Source organism: Prunus avium, chromosome 3 (genome assembly GCF_965620075.1).
Source record: "Prunus avium chromosome 3, drPruAviu1.hap1.1, whole genome shotgun sequence".
Lineage (NCBI taxonomy): Eukaryota > Viridiplantae > Streptophyta > Magnoliopsida > Rosales > Rosaceae > Prunus > Prunus avium.
This window is the reverse complement of record NC_142286.1, coordinates 25,181,268-25,200,952: the sequence shown is the minus strand read 5'-3', so window position 1 is coordinate 25,200,952 and position 19,685 is coordinate 25,181,268. Positions and strand designations below refer to the sequence as shown.

The 19,685-nt window shown below is 35.0% G+C and overlaps 1 pseudogene; it reads right to left on the bottom strand.

The window, feature by feature from the left end:
- Nucleotides 1–3,056: 3,056 nt before the first annotated feature.
- On the bottom strand, nt 3,057–17,929 carry LOC110761421 (uncharacterized; annotated as a pseudogene).
- Nucleotides 17,930–19,685: the final 1,756 nt, after the last annotated feature.

Below are 19,685 nucleotides of genomic sequence, written 5' to 3'. Positions count from 1 at the left end.
AATTTATTGATTATAATATTAAATTGGCCTATTCACCTCCCTCTAGGCATTTTTGGTCGTCCTACATGTATTTTCATTTGCAAAACTAGTGGTGGTGCAATGCAAGCTTCCAACGTTCCTTTTATTGCAAATGGTAGACTCTAAAGGGATGATGAGGTGTGTATTTGTGGTTGAACAAATTTTTTATGCATGCCCTGCCAAATGGGAAAAAACTAGAGAAAAAAGAGACCTGCTTTGTTTTGTTTTTTTTTTTTCTATTCGGCGTAGACCAATGAGACTTTTTGAGGTCGTCGGTCCTGTAATCCATCGTAATTTGTGCATAATCAGACTTTGGGCAGTTTGGCGGAATGAATTGGAGGATTTCAATTAGATTGATCATGACCTTGAAAAGACAAAAAAACTAGTATCATGACTGATGTTTGATGAATTTATAAATGTTTGGAGTGAACTTATTAAATTGTACAATAGTCCAAAATATCGTGTCTTACAATTTCTTGTAAAGCGGTGAAACTCTATAATCAAAAGTACTTATGGCATTATTTGACATAAATTTTTTAAAATGTACTCTGTTATAAAGACACATAGGTTTTTTTGTTGTTGATAAAATGTGAATATGCTTCTTCAAATAAAACTACTTTCAACAAAAGTCCGCCAACAATATATTTCCTATAGAAATATTTTCAAACGGGACTATAAAGTGACATGGGTTTCTGACATGGGTTTCTGACATGGGTTTCTAGCCTGTGGATCAAAATCAACAAGGCTCAAGTCTACAAGTACTAACCATGTTATTAGTCACAGAGACTCTGTAGGTTCTTTGTGTAGTTTTCACCTCTCTTTTTCTGAGAGTTTTTCACCTCTCTTTTGTGAGAGCCTTTTATCTCTCCTTTGTGAGAGTTTTATTTGTATTGTTATGGCTTGATTTTTTCAAGCTTTATCTATTTTTGATTATTCTGAGTTTGCAATCTTAGTTGGGATGCCTAAGCCAGAGTTTATTCGATCCTGCGTGATCGTTAGTGGAGGCGCACCAGATTGTCTTAATTTTGATGTTCGACCGCTCCGTTATTGTAATCGCCCTTTATGGCTAGTTTGTTTTGGCCCCTTGTGGCTAATGGCTTTTTTGGCTGAATTATGAATGTAATCCTAGAATCTCAACCAAAAAAAAAAAAAAAAACTACATAAAACATTAATCCATATTACTTCTTGGGTTGTTGATTTAAAAATGTATGTACGGGAAAATTTCAAAAACTCCACCATATGTTTCCTATATACACCAATTTTTGAATACCAACTTATGCAATAGTGTTTTTTTTTATCGCATTACATATTACGTATTATATCAATCTAATGCATTACATACATAGTTTACTTTTAACAAGGGCTCCTGATAAACCTGGCGACTAATTGCATGTATTAATTAATGCCATTTCCTTATAATATTATTTTCTGTATAGAATATATCTTGCACATGGGATATTAATTCAAAATGTTCTTTTATTCGTGATGTAGTTGGATATAAATATATTTGCTAGCTCCTGCCTAGCCGATACAGGCATTTTCACAGCCAATCATTAATGATAATACACTCACTTAGATATGGATTCCATATATAATAGCCTATATAAATATATATAGATTATGCAGTCGGATAGCTGTTGCGTCGATTCAGCTGCACCAAAATGGATTCAGCTGCATCCTCAACTTGTGATACTCGCAAGTGCACGAGCCGTTGGTAGTTTAGCATATGTAAGTGCGAGGTCGATTCCACAGAGATTGGTGATTGAATGATCCAATTTAGTTTTCCTACACAAAATAGAAATGAAAACAAAAGAAACAAAACAAGAAGAAAGAATGTACATTACAAGAAAAATAAATTACAACTAAGAAAACATTAAGGAAACTAAGAGAACTTTGAGGAAGAAAGGAAGTGTTTGAGAACTTTGAGGAGGGAGAAGAAAGTGTTTGAGAACTTGGAGAAGAGAAAGGTGTTTGGGAAGTGTTTGAGAACTTAGAGAATTTGGTGAAGGAATGGGAATTGTGTTTGAGAACTTTAGAGAAGGGAGAAGTGTTTGAGAGATTTGGAGACTTTTGGAAGAAAATGTGTTTAAGAGCTTTGAGGATTTTGGAAGAGAAGAGACATGTGTTTGAGGAATTGGAGAATGTTTGGAAGAGAATGTGTTTAAGAAGTGTTTCAAGAACATGGAGACTTTTGAAGAGAATAGAGAAATGTTTGGGAAGTGTTTGAAGATTTAGTAAAAAGATCATATTACAACAATTGAGAACTACAAAGGGAAACTAAGAGAATTTGAGGGGGAGAAGGGAAGGGAGCTCTAGAGAAGTGCTTGAGAGCTCCCCCCCCTTGGGGTGTGATTACAATTGAATTATCTAATCACACTAACTTCACCTAACACACAACACTTAATTCACCAACTTAACCTAACACACAATTGCATTTGAAAACAATTCCTCTTGTCTTTAGGCTTAGTGTTGCAGCCCCACTTCATCATCTTTTGGCTGCTGCAAAATTCCACTCAAAAATAGGTATTGAATATGCTTCACCAAACTTTCCCACAATCAACAACACTTCATCATGCATATGTCATGCATGACAATGCATTGCAGCCAGCTTGTGGGCTCGTTTTGGGCTTGTGTCTTCAATCTGAAAAATCTGAAAAAATATGGATCTTGAAGCTCTTTGTCTTATCTTTCCAAGCATATGCAGCCCAGCTCAAGGAAAAATCGGAAAGGCCTTCAAATGTGATTTTTGGCCCAGTAACGCAGATGCTGCCGAATTTGACCTTAAGTTGCCAAAACATGTATAACTTTCTCTAGAAGACTCGGAATCATGAACCGTAAAATTATACAAAAACTAGACTTCCGTATATTTCCAATGATGTATGGCTCATCATCTGGTTCTTCTTGAGAAAGTACAGTCCAATCCGTGAAGTTGACTGATCTGCAGACACCGTTTTGAGCTAACTTGTCTCCAAAATGCAATTAGTGAGTCTCAAGCTTATAACACTGAAACAAACACAAAACTTATTAAAAGCACAAGTTTAACTCAAAAACATAACCAAATCATAAATTAGAAGGGTACAAAATGATATGTAAATATGCACCGATCAATAGCAAGCCTCCTGAGCAAGGCCACAGACACCTTCTGGGGCCCCAGCATCCCTAAGAATTTTCATATAGCCATTTTTACCCCAGCTTTCACCCCATTGATTCTTGAGTAACCAATACTTAGTGCCGTCCTCAGTCGTCCCGTACCCAATGGCGGTAACAGCATGGTCCAGCCTTGTCCCACAATCTGTGGGCGAGAAGACCCCACTTTGATAATTCCTAAACTCGTTCCAGGAAGCAACGATGGCTATTGAGACTGGGTGCATGGACACAGCCTTGAGTAAGTCGTCTTCACTATTGGCAGGCACCTTTTCATAACCAGTAATCTGGACAGCAGGCTGATTAGCGTTACATGTTCCCTGCACAGCCTGGTACGGGTAGTTTTCTTCGCTGGCAATTCCTCCGTTTTGTTGGATGTATTCAAAGGAACTAAGCATGAAACCACCACTGCAGCCTTGGTTGCCATTGCCGCTGGTACAGTCCAGAAGTTGTGGCTCGGACAGTGAGATCAGTTTCCCAGTTTTGATTTGGATAATCCCTTCCACTGCTGCCACTGCAGAAAATGCCCAGCAACAGCCTACATATATAATACAAAAACAAAAACATCAATACTTAGTAAAGAATATGGATGAGTTAAGAAGGTAATTAATATAAGGAAGGTGGATCTCTTAATTACCACAGCTTCCTTGATTTTTTATGGGGGTGACAGCTCCTTTCTCCCTCCAGTCAATGCTAGGCGGAACATCAGTCGGGCTGAGGTCTTTGTACCTGAAAGATATGTTTGCGGATGAGGTTAATTCAGTGGCCCTGTTGTATCCAGTACGCTTCCGGAGGAATTCTTCATCGCTCAAATCAGAATGTTCATTCAGTCCTAACTTGTAAGTCTTGTTCCCTTCAGTGTTGAACTTCTCCACAAACTGCACGTTGTTCTTGAATATGGCGAAACGCCTTTCCTTCTCTGCATTGTCCGCATAAACACGGCCATACTTTGTCATCCATTGATCATGTTTTGCAGCAATGGAAGCTTCGGACAGTGTGCGGGATGTGGCTTGAGATGCCAAAGTCCCCAAGACGATGAATATGGCAATGACCACAAGGTTTTTCTCAATTGTTCGCAAAGTAATATTGGCTTAGGTTTTAAGAAGTGATATTGGAAAGCTTAGCTAGCTGTGAAGAAGCAAAGCATACTATCGTGGGTTTATATAGAAGATGATCAGCGTGTTTGCATGTGAACACAGTGTTCATGTTATTAGGCGCATTGGGAAGGCAGCGAAATTTCCAGGCACGTACGTAGCCGGATACTGTTAAGTTGATATTTTGTTTTGTTTGTGGAAAATTGAAGGGTTCTTCCCATGTAGACCCTTAAAGCATCCACAATCATGCTCTCTATTTTTTAGTTAAATTTTAGTTAAAAACATATAAAAGTTATTTTAGGAGCTCTCTATAAAATTTAAACTCCAATCATGCTCTCTAGTTTAAGGAATCATAAATGCTATAACTCTTTTTTAATTTGTCCATCTCTATTAAAAAATAATATAAAAAATAGTTAGCATTAATTAAAGGTTTGAAATACTCATTAAATAAAGCAATATTAAATTATAGAGCCACTAGGAGTCATTTCTCTCTACTCAGATTTAGGAGCTCCTAGAGGTCTCCCTATTTTGGGAGGTGGATAGGGAGCGTAGTTGGAGTTGTATTTTTCCAATATTCCTCCTTAAAATTTGTCTAAGGACATGATTTAGGGAGCCTATTGTGGATGCTCTTACAACTATTATATTCTAGATACAAACCCACATACTTTTAAACCTTTACTTAAAACTCAAATTTAAGCCAACGGCTCTAACCCAGTGGAAAAGGGCCTTCACTTGTAGACAAGCGGACGTCTCAGGTTCGAATCACCATGACATCTTGATTGTGTTTGTGTGTGTGTGCGCGCGTAAAATCCCCCTCCTTTGTAGTTTAGACTATTGTTTGTACTATAAAAAAATCCAAATTTAAAATAGGTTTCAATGTTAGATAGATTTGTCCTAGTATCATTAACTAAATTACAATATTCTACCTTCATATTTCTAAAACATTTTGAACAAAAATTCCCTAAATTAAATATCCAATCAATAATGTACCTATAAAAAAAAATATAAATCTATATCTAAACCCTATTCATTATTTACAAAAAAAAGTTTGTCAGTTACTTTTGTAATTGAAATTTCTATACATTTTTCAAAAATGAAAATTAGGTACATAATAATTTATATAAAATATAGATACATTATTTACAAAATAAAATATAGGTACTATTTACACACACACAAAATGAAGGTAGTTTTTTGCTAGAAAATAGGTGCGTTGTGTAATTGAAATTTTTGCATATTTTTCATAAATAAAAAATAGGTACATTATTTAGAAAACAATAGGTTATAGCAACAAAAAAAGGTACATTATTTAGACAAAAAATTAGGTTCATTATTTAGCAAAAAAATTGGTACATTATACTAGGTAAATTGTTATTTATAAAACAAACAATAAATCAATTATCAAATTATTTTTAATAAAACAAGTAACATGTACATTATATTTTTTGAACATAATTAATGTAACTATTATTCATAAAACAAAAATAAAATAGATTACTAACCATGTATAAAAGGAAAATAACATAAAAAAATTTATTATTAAATAAACCAACTAGGTAGTACTTTTTTTTGTTGCCAAAAACTAGCTAGTACGTTATTTAATTCGGAGACCGCTGCAGCACCATGAGATGAGAGACCGACTTCAATCGGCCCACCAAGAAATCGGTACGATGCGGTGCGGTTTTTGCAAGCATTGATGGCAAAGGATTGAGGCAGACATCTTGGGGACTCGACGACCATTTCATGGCTTGAAGTCAGGGGATGAAGAAGCAAAAGAGAGAGAGAGAGAGAGAGAGAGAGAGAGAGAGAGAGAGAGAGAAGAAACTGATGGTTGGGAGAAAAGAAAAAAAAAAAAAGAGTGGTGGTGCTCAGAAAAGAGGGGAAACCCTAATTTTCTTTTAATATGTTTTAAATTCTTTTAAAAAGTTACTAGCCTCTCTGCACGGCTTCCGCGCTTGCGAGAGGCTTTTTTTGAAAAATTTTAAATTTATTTTAGAATTCAAAAAGATAATGGGTAATTGTGTTCCATAAAAATAGGATCTATTATCTGATTTTTCTTTTAATTTTAATTTTTTTAATATGAAAAAATGTGAACTTACCATATTATCCTCATTTAATTAAGAATTTCAATTCTTAATGTTTGCATTAACCAAGGACATTTTCTGGTATTTTGAATGTTTCACCATTCTCTACCTTTTGCTTTATATATATAGATAAATACTATGATTATACCCATATTACACAAGAAGAAGATCAGCAAGAAGAAGATCAGCCTGGTGGTATTTGGGCTTTATTCTAACATGCATGTTAGGGTTTGAGTCCTCATCAGAGCACCAAAATTTTGCATTATTAGGCAATTGCTTGGTGGCGGTCTGATTTGGATTTTCGTCGGTTTGGGAGAATTTAAATCGGTTCATGATCAGTTCGGTCAGTTTTCCTATCGATTTCTTTGTTATTAATTAAAAAATAAAACCAACTGCCAGAACCGATCATTGTTTTTATTCTGCATCATTATGCTAGGAGCTTCTACAATGAAGAATTTAGAGTGAGGAGCTTATTTGAGGGGTTGAATCCGACCATCAACAAATGTGAAGAAATCAATGAACTTAAACATTTTAATTGGTTTGATGGTGGGATTGAACTCCACAAATAAGCTCTTCACTCTAAATTCTTCATCGTAGAAGCTCCTAGCATAATGATGCAGAATAAAAAATTAACGGGCCACCTCTTTACCTGATGGGTACAAAATGTTGGTCTACCATGGGTCCAGTCCATGAGAAAGGACAAATCATGACATGGAATTGTAGAATAAATGTGCATGCATGAGATACACGTTGGTGGATGTTCAATTGGTGGCTTGCTTTGTGCATTCACAGTGGCTGTGGAAGTGGTCCCTCCCATGTGGAGGATTATTTGTTTGTCAACAATTGATGGCTTGTGCTTTCGACTGGGAGGCAAGGCAATGATAGTGCCTACCAATGGCTGCATTACTTGAAATGATGTGGAGCCATTGTGACCGAGTGGTTAGGCTGGTTTTGAAGTCTTTGTCTCCACACGTTGATAGCCTTCGTTGCTTATTCATGCAAGGTGTGCTTGTGTCGCACCAAAGGGAAGGAAATGAGGGAGTGGGCTGCCTGTGAGATGCAAGCAAGCAGTCCCGCCACTACTACAAAAAACACTTTGCGCGACGAAATTTTGGTCGCGCAAAGATCGTAAAGAAAGGTTTTGTGCGACGAAAATTATTTTTTGTCGCGCAAAGATACTTTGCGCGACGAACTATAACAACTTTGCGCGACGAATACTAACGTCGCTAAAAGATACTTTGCGCGACGAATTATAACTACTTTGCGCGACAAATAGTTTCAACTTTGCGCGACAAATATTAATTACTTTGCGCGACGAATAATATTATTTTGCGCGACGAAAGTTAACGTCGCGCAAATACACTTTGCACGACGAATCCTAATGTCGCGCAAATCTTTGCGTGACGAAATATTCAATTTTTTTTATTTTTTATTTTTTAAAAAAAATTTAATTAAAATTAACTAGTTTAATAGTAGTTTAATAGTTTGCGCGACGAAATATTTTGTCGCCCAAGGTTTTTGACATTTTGTTTTATTATTTCTTTTATATCAATTTCATTATATTAATTTTTCAAATTTTTACTTTTTAAATTTAATTTAATTGTATGATTTTTTTTTTAATTACTTTAATTTAAATTGACATATTCAAAATAAAATTACATATGAAAAATAGTGGTCAAATTATCCAATATATATAATATTCAAAATGTACACATAAATTAACAAAGTACAATAATAAAATCTTCAAGCCTATTGTGGTGGTAGTGGCGGAGGATATGTTTCGATAGCGTCCAAATCCTCAACTTTAGCCGTCAAAGTCTCGATGATTCCCTACAAAAAAAAAAACAAATATTGTCAAATAACAACAAAATAACAAAAAATTGGCATAAACTCAAAACTAACTCCAAAAACACATATTAATGAAAAAAAAAATTAAACTTTGGAGAGAATATACCTTTTGGCAAGATTTTGAGTGAGTGAGAATGAGAGGGAGAAGTGAGTGTGAGAGAATAGAGAAGATAGTGAGAGAGAGATGAAAGAGTGAGTGAGAGTGAGAGATGATGAAAAGAGAGAAAAGAGAGTGAGTGAGAGTGAGAGATAGTGAAGAGAGAGATGAGAGACTAAGTGAGAGGAGTGAGTGTGAGAGAAAGGGTAGGATTTGGGGAGAAGGAAAGAGAGAGGAGAGGTAAGAGTAGAAGACATTGAGAAAATGGTGGACATGTTATTTTGGTTTTAAAAACCGTATCACTTTGCGCGACGAAACAATATATTGGTCGCGCAAAGTCTCGAAAATTTTTTTAAAAAAAAATTCCCATTTTTGGTGCGCGCCCAAATTTTTAGGGTTTTGCGCGACGAAATTTTGGTCGCTCAAAGTTTTGCGCGACCACAATATTCCCGCTTCCCATTTTTGGTACCCGCCCAAATATTTCGGGTATACTTTGCGTGACGAACGACTATATATTGGTCCCGCAAAGTCATAATTTTTTTTTTTAAATTCCCATTTTTGGTACTCGCCAAATTTTTAGAGTATACTTTGCGTGACGAACTACTATATATTGGTCGCGCAAAGTTGGAAAAAAAAAATTTAAAAATTTCGCATTTTTGGTACCCGCCCAAATTTTTAGAGTATACTTTGCTCGACGAACTACTATATATTGGTCGCGCAAAGTTGGAAAAAAAAAAAATTTAAAAATTTCGCATTTTTGGTACCCGCCCAAATTTTTAGAGTATACTTTGCGCGACGAACTAGTATATATTGGTCGCGCAAAGTTTGAAAAAAAAACTTTAAAAAATTTCGCATTTTTGATTTTTTGGGTATATTTTGCGCGACAAACGACTATGCAAAACTTTGCGCAACGAATTATATATTCGTCCCGCAAAGTCGTAATTTTTTTTTTTAAATTCTCATTTTTGGTACTCGCCAAATTTTTAGAGTGTATTTTGCGCGACGAACTACTATATATTAGTCGCGCAAAGTCGTAAAAAAAATTTTAAAAAAAATTCTCATTTTTGGTACCCTCCCAAATTTTTAGAGTATACTTTGCGCGACGAATTATTATATTGGTCGCGCAAAGTCTTAAAAAAAATTTAAACCTACTAATAAATATATATGCTATTCAATTTCTTAAGTGTTATACGTACAAAATAAACAAATTTAAAGCTACTCAACGATCCAACCGTCAAACTTATTTGTTTATACTTCGAGATCGTATACGCCAAAATTCGGAAAAAATAAACATTAAGAGATCAAGTAATGGGACAAAACATTTCGACGGTTATAGAAGAAAAATCAAGATTTAACGGTTATTTCAACTCTGATTTTGATGATTTTTTACAGCTACACTCCTTGACCCTATATGAATACAATGACTGCATTCGATCATCAATTTAAAATATTGACACTAGTGGATACCACAAAATCTTATGTTATATTTAATGAAAGTATAAATAAACTCTTAATTGTTAGTGAATATATTGTTTTGATGGCATACACATTCTATGAAACTAGTTTCAACGATCCAACCATCAAACTTATTTGTTTTCACATCGAGATCAAATACGCCAAAAATCGGGAAATTTTTTTTTTCAGAGATCAAGTAACGGGACAAAACATTTTGATGGTTATAAACGAAAAATCAAGATTTAACGGTTATTTCAACTCTGATTTTGATGATTTTTTACAGCTACACTCCTTGACCCTATATGAATACAATGACTGCATTTGATCGTCAATTTAAAATATTTACACTAGTGGATACCACAAAATCTTATGTTATATTTAATGAAAGTATAAATAAACTCTTAATTGTTAGTGAATATATTGTTTTGATGGCATATGTATTCTATGAAACTAGTTTCAACGATCCAACCGTCAAACTTGTTTGTTTATACTTCGAGATCGTATAACCTAAAAATCGGAAAAAATAAACATTCAGAGATCACGTAATGGGATAAAACTTTTCGATGGTTATAAACAAAAATCACGATTTAACGGTTATTTTAACTCCGATTTTGATGATTTTTTACAGCTACACTCCTTGAACCTATACGAATACAATGACTCAATTTGATCTTCAATTTAAAATATTTACACTAGTTGATACCACAAAATCTTATGTTGTATTTAATGAAAGTATAAATAAACTCTTAATTGTTAGTGAATATATTGTTTTGATGGCATACGCATTCTACGAAACTAGTTTCAAAGATCCAACCGTCAAACTTGGTTGTTTATACTTCGAGATCATATACGCCAAAAATCGGAAGAAATAAACATTCAGAGATCAAGTAATAGGACAAAAATTTTCGACGGTTATAAACGAAAAATCACGATTTAACGGTTATTTCAATTTCGATTTTGATGATTTTTTACAGCTACACTCCGTGACCCTATATGAATACAATGAACCAATTTGATCGTCAATTTAAAATATTATATTTTTCTAACAAAATAATTTTTTTTATTTATTTATTTTTATTTTTGTAAAGACTTTGCGAGACGAAGTTTATAAATTCGTCGCGCAAAGTCATGCAAAGATTTTTATAAAAAAAATAATTTTATTTATTTTTGTAAAGACTTTGCGCGACGAAATACACTTCGTCGCGCAAGACTTTGTGCACCGAATTTTATTGTTTCATCGCGCAAAGTCATGCAAAGATTTTTACAAATAATTTTTTTATTTTCTTTATTTTTGTAAAGACTTTACGAGACGAACCACACTTCGTCGCGCAAAGGTTTGTTGCGCAAAGTGACTTTGTGCGACGATTTGTGTTTCGTTGCGCAAAATTTAGTCGCGTAAGACTTTAAGCGACGAAGTTTCATTTTCATCGCGCAAAGTCACTTTGAGCGACGAATTGTGTTTCGTCGCGCAAATTTTGGTCGCGCAAAGGGTTTTTTTTTACTAGTGCGCAAACTCCAGGAAAATCCATCAAGCCAAGTATTCCACTCCACTCCAGGAGAGGGAGAGTGAGAGATAGAAATAAGAGAGTTCCACTCCAAGTTATGTGAGCGTGAGAGAGTTCCACTCCATAATAGTGAGAGAGATATTGTGTACCACTTCTTATAAGTGTGTGAGTGAGATAGAAGTATTGAGCGTACAGTGTGGTGTTTTGTACTCTTGTTTCTGCATCAAGCCTTGGGCATTAGCTTGATAAGATCTTTTTTGTTGTACCAGTTATTTGTTATGGAAGAGTTTATATCGATGGTTGCCCCATGGATGTAGGCATATTGCCAAATCACGTTAATTCATTGCTTTCATTACTCTATTATATATATTTTTTATTCAAATAAAAATAAAGAGATGGATTGTAGTTGAAGAAAAATGACTTTGAAGGGGTTAAGCTAAATTTACTAATATATTATATTATTTATTATTGGTTGAGTTTGTGAATTCCCATTCTGGTACTACTAACCGATCCTAACACAATACCAATTGCTGGAGGAATTTCACCCTTAATTTGTGACATGACTGAAACTCTCCCAAGTCTTTCCAGCAGTCTGCAATATCCGTAATTCTCTACCGTGTTCATGTGAAATTGTGGATTGATGTTGGTCATAAAATTTTGAAAATCGAGCCAGAATAATCCAATCCTTGACGTGAATTTGGTGTTATCAAGTTAAGGATGCTAATTAATATACTGTGTAACTCAGGTTTGCAAGACTAGCAGTGGGGCAGGAAAGCTTCCAACGTTGCTTTCATTCCAAACGGTATATAGACTTAAAAGGGATTGTGTTGTGTGTATTGTGATTAAGTAAACTTTTGATGTCTGCCCTGCCAAATGAGGAAAAAGAACAGAGAAAAAAGAGGCTTGATTTGTCATACTTTTACACTGAGCGAGACCGATGGATTCTTGAGTTCGAGGTCGTCGTCGTCGATCCTGTAATGCATCATAGTTAGTGCGTAATGAGATTTTGGGTAGCTTGGTTGGGACTCTATAGTCCAGTCTTAACTCTCAATCACCAAACTTGCATACAATCATGTAATGCTTTTTAAACTTTGTATCTAATTCAACAATATATAATGTTATAAAACTTCATTAAATCCCAGGTGTCTTTTTGTTTCCTAGTTATTTCTCTCCCTACATTAATTTGATTGCATCCACAACTTGCGCAAGAAAATGAGCTGGCTGGCATAATTGGAGGCATAATTCGCGAAAATCATCATTCACCCGATGTCTATGGAGGTATAATCGGAGCAAATCATAATGTATGAAAAGAGTCTTAGCTAAGCATGGCCAGTTTGGAAATGCTTTTAGATAATCAAACAAAAGCGCGTTTTTGCATTGTTTGACATAAAAAAATTTTAAAGTGCTAATGGCCTATAAAAGTAGTTCCAATTACTTTTTTTAACCATAAAGATAAAGAGCACTTGAATTTTTAATAAAATTTACATATGCTTATAATAAAAATATTTATCATCAGAAGTGCTTCCTAAACAAATATTCTATATACTTTCTACAAAAGCATTTTTCAAATAAAATTAAGTGACCAGAGTTGTAAGGCTCAAAATCAGCAAGGCCCGCGTCTACAAGTACTGACCATATATTATTAGTTGGGTCATTATATAATAGGCCCTTGCAACTTTAATAGTCTATACAAAAATTCATCTATATATTTACTTCTAACCAAAACCCAGTATTGAAAACAGATGCCATGAAGGATAAAAGTTGCCCATTTCTTATTACTTATTTACAAAACCCTGCTATTTTTGTTATCCAGCGATTTTTCCTAAACAATCCCTAATATCTAGCCTTTCCATTATTATGGTGTTGCTGGACTTAACAAATCAGAACATTCTCATAATACATATAATATATGTTTGTTCATAAATAATATGTATATATAGCTATACATATAAACCATAATTACATATAATGTAGGTACATTGGATGTCGTATAATGTAGGTAATTTACCTAAACATATTTTTGTAGTAGGTATATTATTCAAATGGTAGGTATATTGGATGACATATAATACCTAAATCCTAATCGTAAATACATTAAAATTAATATAGGTATATTGGATGTCGTATAATGTAGGTATATATATTGGAACAAATATTTATGTACACTTTTTATAAATTAAAAACAGGTACACTATTCATACTAGGTACATTATCTTTTTCATAAAACAAACAATAAAAAGATTATTAGTTATTTTTCATAGAACAAGTAATAGGTACATTATTTTTTTCAACATAATTAGTATGTACAATCACTACTACAAAAAACGAAATAGACGACGGGAATCCACCGTCGTGTAGCATGTTTTAAAACCGACGTGAAATCGACCGTCATCTTTTAACACATAAAATAACGACGGAAAATAACCAACGTCGTTAATATATTACACGTCATAAAAAATACTAAAACCGACGTCTACTTCATACATAAAAGCTTAAAAAGACAACATTCGACTATATTAAACGACGGTTTTAGTAAAACACAGATGTTTAAATAATGTTAAATGTCAAAAACAACTACAAACCCGACGTAAATATGATTATCAACGGCTCTAATTAAAATAAAACCGACGTGTAAAACGTAAAAACCATCGTGGTTAATATATACTACGTTCACTAAATAAAAAAACTGACGTCTAAAACATATAACATGGTAAATTAGACGTCACTTTTGTAAAAAAAAAAAGTGACGTTTGAAAGATTTAACATGGCACATATTTACTTGGACTGACATAAAAAAACAAATAACCACGACCCTTCAGGTCACCACAGACGTTGAAAATGATTTTGACGGCTTGAACAAAGAAATAAACTATGTGGATTTAATATTACACGTCGGTTAATTAAAATACTTGTCATGTTTAATCCATTTATTATGGCCTAGGAGTCACATTTTGGGACGTGGTTCGTAATTTACAACGTCGGTTTTTATAGACTTTGACGTGGTTGGCATTTTAAAAGTCAATTTTTGTGAGCCACTTAGACATGTGTAATCTCTGAGACGTCATTGCTTTTAGCCTAACTGTCGTTAAGAAGTAAGGAAACGCCTTGAATTATGGATTTAACGTCGGTTATTGTAAAATGAATGTCGTGGTTAGAATTTTACTATGTCTCAAGAATCCAATTATTCGACGCTGTTATATACTTACTACGTCGGTGATTATTTATTCCATGACGTGGCTAGTCTTTGTTAAGTCTCTTTTATAACCTTTTTTGACGTGTGTATTCTCCGAAACGTCAATTGTTTAATTATAACTAATGTGCAACAATGTTTTTACGACGGTAATCATCAATTGATTATATCAGTAAATTCGTCGGTTTGAGCTCTGCCGCCGTGTTATTCTTTATTGTACGTCGTTGATTATTTCATTTACCATCGTTGTTGTTAATATTTATTAACCGTTTTGAAATTAATTTTAATTAACCAACGTGTTTTCTTTTTCAAATGGCAGTTTTTATTTAATTTTTGCTTTGTCATTCCATGTCGTTTGTGAAAACCTGATGTTGGTTGTTTTGTAGACGTCTCTGTTTGCGATTTTTGTAACTTGACCGTCGTATTTTCAGCTTTAACCCATTATTTTTAATTTTTGATTTTTCGTGCTCAAAGCCTGCAAAATGAAAATGTGATCGGAATTAAAATGATATACAGAGCTGCATAACTAATGTCATACATTACAACAATCAATCAATCCATATATCTTCACACCCATCTCTAATATTCTCACTCCCAAACTCACCCCCTAGGTCATCAAATGTGTCAACATTTGGTATCTCTCTAGTAAATGGCTCACACTCAATTCTAATATCACCTAGCACATCATCACCAATAACATCATTATATTCTCTATTAGGTATTGATAACACTACCGACCAACCACGATGCATAGGGTCGTCAACATAAATTACTTGTTTGACTTGAGAAGCCACAACAAATTGGTCATTCCTATGTCCAATTTTACTCAGATCTACAAGGGTAAATCCAAGTTCGTCGACTAAGTGTTATCTATCCAATCACACCTCAATACTGGGATTCTAAACTTTTGGCAGTCAAGGTCCCAAATTTCTTGAATAACCCCATAAAAACCCATATTGGAGACAATAGGGTTTTTATCTTTGGCACTAGCAACTTGCATAGTATGTGCAAGTAAATAAACTCCACTATTCTGGACAGTTTGCACATCATCCTGTGCCTTGGTGTTAAATTTGACACCATTAATAAGATAGCTCCTATATGATGGCACTGCCATGCTTGGACCAGCTGCTAACCACCTCAAATTTTCTGATACGCCATTATTGTCTTCCCCATTAAGTTCACTTTGAACCTGCAAATTAAACATATATCTTAATTCAATCTAACATATATATAGAAAGAAAGAAAATTAAAAGTTCAATATGTCATTCAATAACATATATACCTTAAAGCGTAGCCATTGAATGAAAGTGCTATTGTGCTTATCTTGTACCCACTTTGTTCTCTTTCTAAATTTTGGATAAGTGGTCTTGATGTGGATCATATGTTCCCTACAATTGACACGAAAAAATCAAGCATTACGGTCCCTTGTATATAAGATAAACATAAGGAGTAATAATATTTAAAATGGCTACATAAGAAAAATTAAACTCATACGTACTCGATATAAGGTAGGACTTCCTTCGTATTCTCCAAGACATATAGATATGCCTGGTTCAACAAGTCCAGATTAACTAAGCTCACTGTGGAACCTGATAATGGCTTTGGAACTCCCATCTTCTGGCTTGAAGGCACTCCAACTGTAGTAACATCAGATAAATGCTCGGTACAAAACTCTACAGCTTCTTCAGCTATATACCGCTCAGCAATGCAACCTTCGGGACTAGTACGATTCTGAACATACCCCTTTAGCACTTTCAGATATCTTTCAAACGGATACATTCATCTAAAATACACTGGCCCACATAGACGAACTTCTCTGACAAGATGTACTACTAGATGAACCATGATATCAAAGAATGAAGGGGGAAAGTACTTCTCAAGCAAACACAAAGTAACTACTACATCTTCTTCCAACTTATCTAGCTTGGAAACATCTACCGTCTTTGCACATATAGAATTGAAGAAGAAGCACAATCGAGTTATTACATACCTTGCAGGCTTCTCCAAAACAGAATGAATTGCCACAGGGAGCAATTGTTGCATCAATGTATGACAATCATGAGATTTAAGGCCAAGAAGTCTTGAATCTTTTAAAGATACAAGATTTTTTATATTTGAAGAATAACCTTCAAGGACCTTCATACCATAGAAAGAATTGCAAACCGCTCTCTTCTCTGCTCTTGACAAATTCCAAGGCCCTGAAGGCAAGCGAGTACGTCTTTCTCCATACTCGGGTTGCAAATCAGTTTTGACCCCCATGTTCAATACGTCCAACCGAGCAGCAATCCCATCTTTATTTTTTCCAAGGATCTCTAGCAATGTACCAATGATACTGTCGCAAACATTCTTCTCAATGTGCATAACATCTAGGGCATGCCTCACAGGGAGGTATTTCCAATACTCGAGATCAAAGAATTTTGATTTCTTCTTCCAACAAACTCTATCACCATCATTCTCACCAACACTTCCCCCATTTTTCGAGCCCCATATGTAATTAATATCTTCAACCATATGCAGCACTTCTTCTCCGGTTAATGGCTCGAGAGGCATGCCATATTCAGGTTTCCCATTAAAAGCTGCACATTGCCTCCTATATGGATGATTGATTGGTAACCATTTTCTATGCCCAATGTAACAAATTTTGTGGCCATTTTTCAACCTGTGACTAGGTGTATCATCGCCGCATATTGGTCAAGCTTTATATCCTTTAACGACACAACCAGATAAGTTTCCATATGCAGGAAATCATTAATTGTCCACAGTAATACACCTCTGAGTGTAAAGTATTCTCCTATGTGGGCATCATACACTCCTCTAATCCCATCCCACAGAGATTTTAAATCGTCAATCAAAGGCCCTAAGTAGACGTCTATATCATTTCCGGGCTGTTTAGGACCGGAAATCAGTAAGGTCAACATCATGAACTTCCGCTTCATGCATAGCCATGGTGGGAGATTATATGTAACTAACATAACTGGCCAACAACTGTATCTGCTACTTAAAGAACTGTGGGGATTGAATCCATCAGATGAGAGAGCCAATCTCAAGTTTCTTGGCTCATTACCAAAGTCTGGCCATTTATCATCAACAAGTTTCCAAGAAGGGGAATCCGCTGGATGAGACATATGACCGTCAACTGATTTTCTTGCAGCATGCCAAGTCAAACTCTTAGCTGTCTTATGTGATTGAAACATCCTTTTAAACCTTGGAATTGGAGGAAAATACCACACCACCTTCGCTGCCACACCCTCTTTCAAGAACCCATCTTTGGTTTCCTTCCACCTTGAGATACCACAAGTAGGACAATTAGTTGCATCCTCATACTCCTTCCGATACAAAATGCAATCATTGAGACATGCATGGATTTTCTCATAACTCATCCCTAAAGCAGACAAAGTCTTTTTTGCCTCGTACATAGAGGAAGGTAGTGTATTTCCTTCTGGAAGCAATTCTCCTTGAAGTATCAATAATTCTGTAAAGCAAACATCACTCATCCCATATTTTGCTTTCAAATTATATAACTTCACCAAAGCCGACAACTTCGTGTACTTACTGCAACTAGGGTACAAGGGTTCATCGCCATCCCCAATCACATTGGCAAACTCATAAGGATCAGATCCAATATTGGCAAAATCATTATCATCCATCCCTAATTCTTCAAAAACATAACTGAACCTACTTTGCTCATCTTCTTCCACATTTCTACTAGCATTGGTAGACCATTCCCAAGGTTCTCCGTGCCATGTCCAAATCTTATAGCTTTGGTCAATTCCATTAAAGTATAAGTGTTCCCTTATAATTCCAACCCCAAACAATCGAATATTCCCACATTTAACACATGGACAACGAATATGAGTTGTATTTCCAAGATTTTCTACAGCAAAATTCAAAAATCCTTCCACCCCTAACTCATATGTCTTCGATCTTCTATCTGCATGCATCCATGACTTATCCATCTCACACTCTATAAAATCATATAAATATATATATATATATATATATATATATATATAAAGTGGAAAGACCAGCAATGAAACACTACCTCATTCAAATAGCAGAGAACAAATTAAAAATTAAATATAAAACATGAACAAGACGACGGTTTTTACAAAATAATCATCGTTTAATATAAATTCAGACGACGGCATCTATAGTTACCGTCGTCATTAAGATCCCCAAACCCAGAAATTTGTACGGGGTTCTGGTAGCCTAAAGACGACGTTTAATGGAGAAACAGTCGTCTTTAGGCTACCAGTTGCGGCTTAAACGCAGACGACGGGAGTAAATGAACAACCAACGTATAATAAACATTTAGACGACGGTTTGATCCGTCAACCGTCGTCGTCGTTAAAAAAAACAGCTCAAATCTCTCATCCCCATTCCTTTTCCAAGAACCCATGGCCAAACAAACATAATAGAACCCAAACAGAGAGTAATTATTACAAGAATGCAAACACCAAAACATAAAGAACCCTAATATAGCTACCAATGAAGAACCCATAGCTACCAACGAAAATATTTATGGATTTAAGAAGAGATTAGGGTTGTACTTACATGGATATTGAGAGAGAGCTGAGAGAATATAACAACTGCTTGAGAGAGAGCTTGGAGAATATACCCAATGCTTTGAGAGAGAGCTGATAGAATATAACAAAAGCTTGAGAGAGAGCTGAGATCTAATACCTTAATATAGCTACCAATGAAGAACCCATAGCAACCAACGAAAACATTTATGGATTTCAGAAGAGATTAGAGTTGTACTTACATGGATATTGAGAGAGAGCTGAGAGAATATAACAACTGCTTGAGAGAGCTTGGAGATATAACAAATGCTTTGAGAGAGAGTGAAAACTTTAAGACAAATTTATGTTGAAGAGAGAGAATGAACTATTTTAGACTAAAAGGGAAATTCTGAAAATTTTAGGTCGCGGTCAAAAAATTTAAAGTACCGCGTTTTTCAACGACGACGATCAATACTTATATATAGACGTCTAATATTTACTTACGACGGCGGTTTCCACACAAGACCGACGTTGTAAACATATCATACGTCGCTATATAATAACCGACGTCGTAGACTAAATTCAATTAGTCTTGGTTTACGTAGTTGACCAAAAACAGCAAGAGAAAACCGGCGTCGTTTCAATAAACCCTCAACCCTAAATTTTACAATAATTTTACAAAAATACACAAGTATGAGAAAAATGAACCGAAAATTGCTATGGACTCCATACAACAATGCCTTCTACA